Source organism: Capsicum annuum, chromosome 4 (assembly GCF_002878395.1).
Source record: "Capsicum annuum cultivar UCD-10X-F1 chromosome 4, UCD10Xv1.1, whole genome shotgun sequence".
Classification (NCBI taxonomy): domain Eukaryota; kingdom Viridiplantae; phylum Streptophyta; class Magnoliopsida; order Solanales; family Solanaceae; genus Capsicum; species Capsicum annuum.
In genome coordinates this window covers 49,332,201-49,339,601 of record NC_061114.1, presented here as the reverse complement: position 1 = coordinate 49,339,601, position 7,401 = coordinate 49,332,201, and the positions used below count along the sequence as shown (strand labels likewise).

Here is a 7,401-nt window from a genome sequence, read left to right as displayed (position 1 = left end):
TTAACTTTTAAATATGCATTATTTGGACACTTCCGAATCATTAAAAAGAATGGATTCTCATTTACCGCAAGTGCATCTGTGCATTCACCTAGAATACTCTTTGGCGAGATTTCTACAATGTATATAGGAGCCTGCATCATGATGGAATTCTACCCGATATGTTTTACATTGGAAGAGCACGAAAGAATTATTTGTAATTTAGCTACTTATCACATAAAAAAGAAGTCCAACTCCAATTCGTATTAGAAATCTTTCAATATCAAACCACCACGCGCTCTTGTAACAAAAAACATATCAATGAATTGAACTCGAAAAACAGACTGAACGCTCGAGTTGTCCCCAACTCGACTTTAATGATCATATTCCTTTCTATTTAACAATCCACGGGTTCAAAACATCTGTTCATATTTTGCGGTAAAATCCAGGACACTAAAAAGAAGAAATGATTGGAGACAAGATTAAAAAATTACAAATTGTAATTGGGAGATGCAGAAATACCTTTCATATTTACAAGAAAAGTTTCCTGAAAAATAGGGCCATTATTAAAAATTCTGTCCAGATTGATTCCATCATCGGTAATCACGAGGCTGACACTGTTTGATCCTTCGCGTTAGCGATGACCTCATCACGAATGCGATGAATAAAATTTCACGAACCCCTCTACAAGTGGTGGTGCCAAGCAAATATTGATCTTAGCACTCTCACAAACAGTCATCAAACAAAATCACAATAACAAAGACAATGAGAACTTAACTTGAAAATATTTATAACACGAAGATAAGTGAGACTTTGTTCAAATTCAAACCGACTGCTCTCAATTTTCAGTAAGTAAATAGGCAACAATACAGGATAAAGTATACAGAAAGGATAAAGAAAGTCTAGTAGGCGGCTGATGACATATTCGAAAATTAAAACTGCTGCAAAGACATGAGACAAACTCACTAATGTCTAGCAATCTAACCAATTCATAATGACCTCGACCAAAACATAGACCAAGTAGTGGAAAGCAAAGGACGGCAATGACAAACTATAATCAAGGAAAACAGAAATGGATTTAATAGGTTGTAGCAGAGCTGGACAAGTTCGAACTAATTGTTAAACTTCAAACTCAAAACTAAGGAGAAGATTAATATCCACTCCACTTATTCAAATCGCAACCATCTTATACAATATCTAATCCAAGAAAAGATTTTTTTTATTTCGGTACAGAAAGGCATTCTCACCATCTCACACTAATTATTTACTTAATTAGAAAAGCTGAATCCCTATACTATTTATATGGCATAGGAATTTCATCGAATATCTACCGTGCATAGTGAATTTAAGGTATATGGTGACTACAAAATAGCGGTGCTTGTTCTAAAGAATTTAGAAAATCAATTAAAAAAAAATTGGCATCACACCCGAATTCATACTTGAAGGAAAAAGTGAGCGCACATATACAAATAGAAAAAATGGTACAAGGATACCTTGAAGGGCTAACTAATATAGAAGAGGGTATGACAAAGTTCATACCAATACACAGATTTTCCAATACCCTTTGATAGTATATAAAACTCCCTATCTATTAATCTAAAAGTCTATAATTATTTTTAAAAAAAACACAAATCAGAGTCAGTCCACTAACTAAAACTGCATATTTAAGAACAATCCAACGAAGTATAAATAAGCATTCTAAATCATTTTTCCGTTTAGATCTGATTTGTTGGACAATATCACAAATTTAATCTTTTCACAACTTTAATTTCTTGCTAGTGAGAGCCTTTAAGTCGTCGAAAGATAACGACGCTCTCTGTTCTATGTGGATCATAAAGTCTATAATTGTAAACAGATTATAAAACTAACTTTAAACTATGAGTTTACCTGGAATAGAGCAAAAGTCGAGCTCCAAAATAATCGTTCTCAAAAATTTAACTTGATTATTCCAACTCTGGAGATAATAAAAAAGGATATATATATATATAAAGAAAGAAACAGAGGTAAATTAATTTTGCAACAATCTCACTTCCTCCAGCAGCACCATTAGACTCTATCATCTGCATTCCTACATTCATCATCATTGTTCCGAATCCAAGTCTGAGAATGATGAACATTAAGGTAAATAATATCGCTGCCAACATGATCTTTCATGAGAGTATAAAGGCAAAGATATGACAGAACAAGAAGGATGACATGTAAGCCAAGCAATCAGGTATCTGTATCAAAACACAATCTGACATATATCAAACAAAGGTACAATGTACTGATATGTAAGAAAACATAACCAGTTCCAACTCACTTGTATATGATCTGTCAATTTGCAGGATAAAGGCTATATTACAAAACTCTAAAATCCTAAGTTTATACATAGTCAAACACATATCATACATCTATCGTCTATTCTAAGTTTATGCGGTTCAGTGGACAACTACTCAGGTTAATTCATCAAACACTCCACCCCCTACCCCTCCCCCCCACCCCCACAAAAGGCAAACATATAAAGTACTGTACAAAGTAGCAGATTTTAGCTTTTCTTTACTACCTATATTGCAGGTTGAAGCTGACAGATACCCCGTGAAATTAATCAAAGTGCGCTAGTCAAACACTGCCCTTACAAAAAGGGGATCTTTTCACAAATCTATTCAGGTTAATTGTTCAACAAAAAAAAAATAACATACAAAAGTACTATTCAAGTTAATTCTTCAACAAAAAAAAAATTAACATACAAAAGTACTACACAAAGTAGCAGATTTGAGGCATTTACTTTACGAATCAACAGTAAACACAAATCATAAAATCCAATTCACCAATTAACTTTAAAACAAAAATAGGATTTCGAGTAAAGGTACTTACAAATAGATTTCTCAGCCGTGAGTTCGCCGGAGAATTAGTCGACAGAGAGAAATTGCCGGAGAGTCTCCGGAAATCGGCGAAGTCGTCGGAATTTGGGTCACAATATTAATCGAATCGCAATTGGGATTTCTCTCCTTTTGGAGTCGTCGTATGTTTTGGTGTGCTTATCGTTTGCATAATATTGGGAAAGCTAAGAAGTAAAGGAAAAAGACACGAGGAAGTGTCATTACCACAGAAGCACCGTTATTTGTAAGTTAGGAAAATACCCATGCTGTTGGGTTATTACCAAAATGCCCTTCCTAATAATTACACCAAATTCAATTAAGAAAAATATTTTTCCAAACAAGTTCTTAAATCTTTGAATTCAAACCTCAGGCCTTCCGACAAAAGTTACGCTTGTAACAATTCAAAACTTCAAACTCTAAAATCAGTAAAGGAGCGGAGAGAAAACAAATTTGTCAAATCTAACTTACCTTTGATTGACTTTTAAAATGTGGCAAAATTTTAAATAACATATGTAAAATGGCAACCCAGTGTTATTTCTACAAAATTGTCACCTCTTACGATAACTTTTTTGGGTAGAAATAGGTGGTTAGGCACCCATAAGCCATAACATACACTACTGATACTTGAGTTCATGTGCTAGGTGCTCTCAAGTCCTTGGAGGAATTCAGTAGTTATAGTTCACAATTTTCATGTGATAATCTTAAATGAATTTATTAAAAAATTGATTTTATATTAAATAGTTATAAATTTTTAATGAACTTTTAGTACGTATACAATGTGTGCACAAAAATTATTAGGTTCTGAGAACCTATACATATTATTTTGTATCCGCTCCTTTGAACTAAGATCACGTTTGGATATATTAGACTGATTTTTTGAAGGAAAAAAATTGAAGATGAATTTCAAATTCGGAAAAAGTGATTTTGATCGGTTTTGCAAGTGAATTTTTCTACACTAACAAAACTTCTACTACTTTTTTTAAAAAAAAGGTAGATTCTTTTGGAGCAAAAATAAAAAAAGTAAATACATCTTAAAAAAAACTAGTCTCATCCCACATGTCTCTGTAAGATATAAAAACTTCTACGTCTTTGTTAGAAACATTTTCTAAAGTAATTTTAAAAAGTAATAGTTTGTGTTTGACTAATCAATCAACAATTAATCTTTTGTAAATACTAAAGTGATAATTTGTGCTTTAAACAAGGTTTTAAATGTGTTTCCAGGAAAACACGGTCGTTTGGTTGGGAAATAATTATCCCGGATTACCTAGGATAACTTATCTCATCATGCATATGGGATAACTTATCTCACTTTGATGTAAATGGTGGGATAAATTATCTCGGATTGACTAATACCTCCAATCAAATATGGGATAAAATAATTATTCATTTTATTTCGAAACTACTTATTTCTTATACCTCACACCAAACGACCTCTATACTAGTACTATTTTCCGCTTATGAAACATCTTTTTTTTTCCTAGAAACTTGAGTAACTTAATAACTCACTTTTGACTTGGCAGATGGCCAAACAAGCTACTGATCTTATTTTTACCTATGGTGGTCACTTCAACACTTTTTATTGAAAAATTAGATCATGTATATAAAAAATATTATTGTATATATTGATCAAAAATAACTTTTAAAGATATACACTAAAGTTCTTAACACCTTCTAACTTCACCGTGTAGTGAACTTTGCCAAACACACTATCTCTAGTAGGACCAAGCTATATACCATACTTTTCATCAAATTGTGTACGAGGTCACTAGCAATGATAGGCCATTTTTCAAAAATTCAACAATATGGCCTTTTAGTTTCATTTCCACAGCAGTAGATTATCCAAGTTTTCACTATAAATTGAGACACCATCATCCATTTGCTCTCGACCTTTACTCCACTTGTCTTTCTTTCTATATACTAATTAATAAATATTTACCATTACTCAAAATTCTTCAAAAATTTTTAATATGAAGAATAGTAGTTCTTTTTCTTTTGTTGCTGACTTGTTCGTACTTGCTTTCACAGCGACCCCCTCCAGCATGTTGCGACGAGATTAGAAAGCAGGATCCTAAGTGCCTTTGTGAGTACCTCAAGAATCCTGCCTATCAGCAATATGTCAACCGCGCTAACGTTGAGAAAGCTTTAAGAGACTGCGGTATACCCATGCCTAATTGTTAGGAGTAATCCAACAAAAGAAGAAGTTCGCAGACGATGATATACGCCGTAGAATATATGGTCTAAGCACAATCATCTATATGTCTGTGGTATTACATAAGAAATATTTATGTTTTCCTAAATAAAATGGTTGTAGTGCCATTGTACTAGCCATACCTTTCTTTTCCTACTTGATGAATCTTGTATTTGAAAATAAGAATTAATTGACTGAAATATTATATGTCGAAAATATAATTAAATAATAAAAATGTCTTTTTGTTTTTAATCATTTTTAACTTTTACAAGAGGTGGTTACACAATTCAACATATTATTTGAGCAGGTAGAGATCATGAGATTGAATCTCAACCGCTATCATCAAAAAGAATTTTTATGTATTTGGCCCGATAAAAAAGAATCAGGCCCACATATAAGGAGGTAATGTTGAGAATTATAATTAAATAATAAAAATATATTCTCGCTATTAGGTTAAGTTCTTAAATAATAGGAAAAAGTCATCAAAATCACCTTAAACTATATCCGAAAAGTCACTTACACACCTAAACTAATGTGTCGACCTGTTACACACCTGTTCTTCTTAAAAATAAATTTAATTCCACCCTAAATCTGACGTGGAAATGACATTAAATTAGAAAAAATAAAAGAGCGCGTCTAGAATAAAAAAAGTCAAAAATTCTTTAAACCCCTCCCTCCACCTCTGCACACACTCTCTTCTTCACCCATCTTTAATCTTTCTATCTCTCTCTCCATCTTCCTTTCTTCTTTATCACAAGTCCTCCTCCCTTACTATGGTTGATGAGAATGATTTTTTCATAATAGTTTTTGGAGAGAAAAATAAAAAAAATTAAGTCTAGAATCGCTGTCGGTCGAAATTTTTTTTGTTGGGATGTTTGAAATTGATCAGGTCTTATTGCTCCCACATTAAACATTAATTTTTTAATTTATTTTTATATTTCTATCTTTTCTCTATAAAAGTTTATGAATTTTTGCTCAAAATTCAATCTTTGAACACTTTTTTTTGTAGATTTATCTTCTCTCTATAAAAATGCTTTTTCAATTCTGCTCAGTCAATAGCAATAGTCGATTTTGCTCTAGGATTTAGTAGTGGTGATGGTGCGAATTTGTGGTGGTTCTTTGTAACGTTGGATGTTAACAATGGTGATATTGTGATTTTGATGACAGTTTTAGTAGTGGGTGTTGAATTTTATGGTGGTTGTTTGTGATTCTTGTGATATCAACGGTTGTGTTGTGATTCGGGTAATGAAATTCATGGTGGATTCTTGAAATTATTGTGGTGGAGATTTGAGTTTGATGGTGATGGTGTCAATGGTGGTGTGTTAATGACGATTTTGGTGAAAAAGAAGTAATAGGTGACATGGATTTTTCTTTTTTTTAAAATAACATAATATCTGATGTGGCAATGACATGGCAATGATGTGGCGCGAGTGTAAATCACTCTTCATCATGTGACTGGTTATTTACGTTTTGGGATGGAAATAAATTTATTTTTATATAATACGAGTGTGTATTAGGTTGCAACAATAGTTTAGGTGTGTAAATGACTTTTCGGAACAAGTTTGAGGTGAAAATGATGACTTTTTTCTAAATAATATGATCGCAGGCTTCAACATTGAACATTAAACCATGCTTCTTTTTTGTTATTTATTTTCAAGATAGCCAAGATTTATGACGTTTAGATTTAGTAAATAGTAGCAACGTTTTAGAAAGACGTTTCATGATTAACCTTAAACTAGTTGAATTGACCAAATATACACCGATTGTTTTGTAATTATGGTCAATGACAGGTTTGCATCAACAGAGATGGTACACTCATCACAACCAAATCTTATGTCACTGTGATACCAAACATTTGATGGGACAGATCAATGCTCGATGTTAACTTTGACCGAGCGAATCAGTCAAAATTTGATATACATATATAAATGTCTAATTCATGCATGATCGAAAATGTAAATCTCTTTATAAAGGCAATTTGACAGATTTCTAAACTTGTTGACTTTTACCATATTGATACCTCAATTAGGTCATGTACCTATTAAATTCTTTAGTTATTCACAAAGTGTATCAATTAGACACAATCTATTGATGTGACAAAAATATAAAATGCGTGTAATATACACACGAATGATGTGACAAATTGATAAATCAAATAAAAACATATGACATTTTAACTTAAAAAATAATCATAAAAATAAATTTTCATATAATTAAAGCTATTTTTTTAAAAAAAAAATAAAACATTTATACACCCCCACCCCTATTGCAGCCTACACAACCCTACCCCTTTCCCTTTCCTGAAAAACCCCTTTTCCCGTCATGGTCCCACCCAACCTTCCCCCGTTCCTTTTCTTGAAAATCACCCCTTGTCCC

The 7,401-nt window shown here is 32.4% G+C and overlaps 1 long non-coding RNA gene across 2 annotated transcripts; it reads right to left on the bottom strand.

Moving 5' to 3' along the window:
* Nucleotides 1-321: 321 nt before the first annotated feature.
* On the bottom strand, nt 322-3,173 carry LOC107843529. 2 transcript variants are annotated; one of them, XR_001666422.2, is made up of 3 exons: nt 2,833-3,068; nt 1,864-2,076; nt 322-660 (listed from the first exon to the last, which is right to left on the bottom strand). It is a non-coding gene; the product is annotated as an uncharacterized LOC107843529 (long non-coding RNA). The 2 variants fall into 2 exon arrangements; XR_007054919.1 differs by having other exon boundaries at nt 322-2,076; nt 2,833-3,173.
* Nucleotides 3,174-7,401: the final 4,228 nt, after the last annotated feature.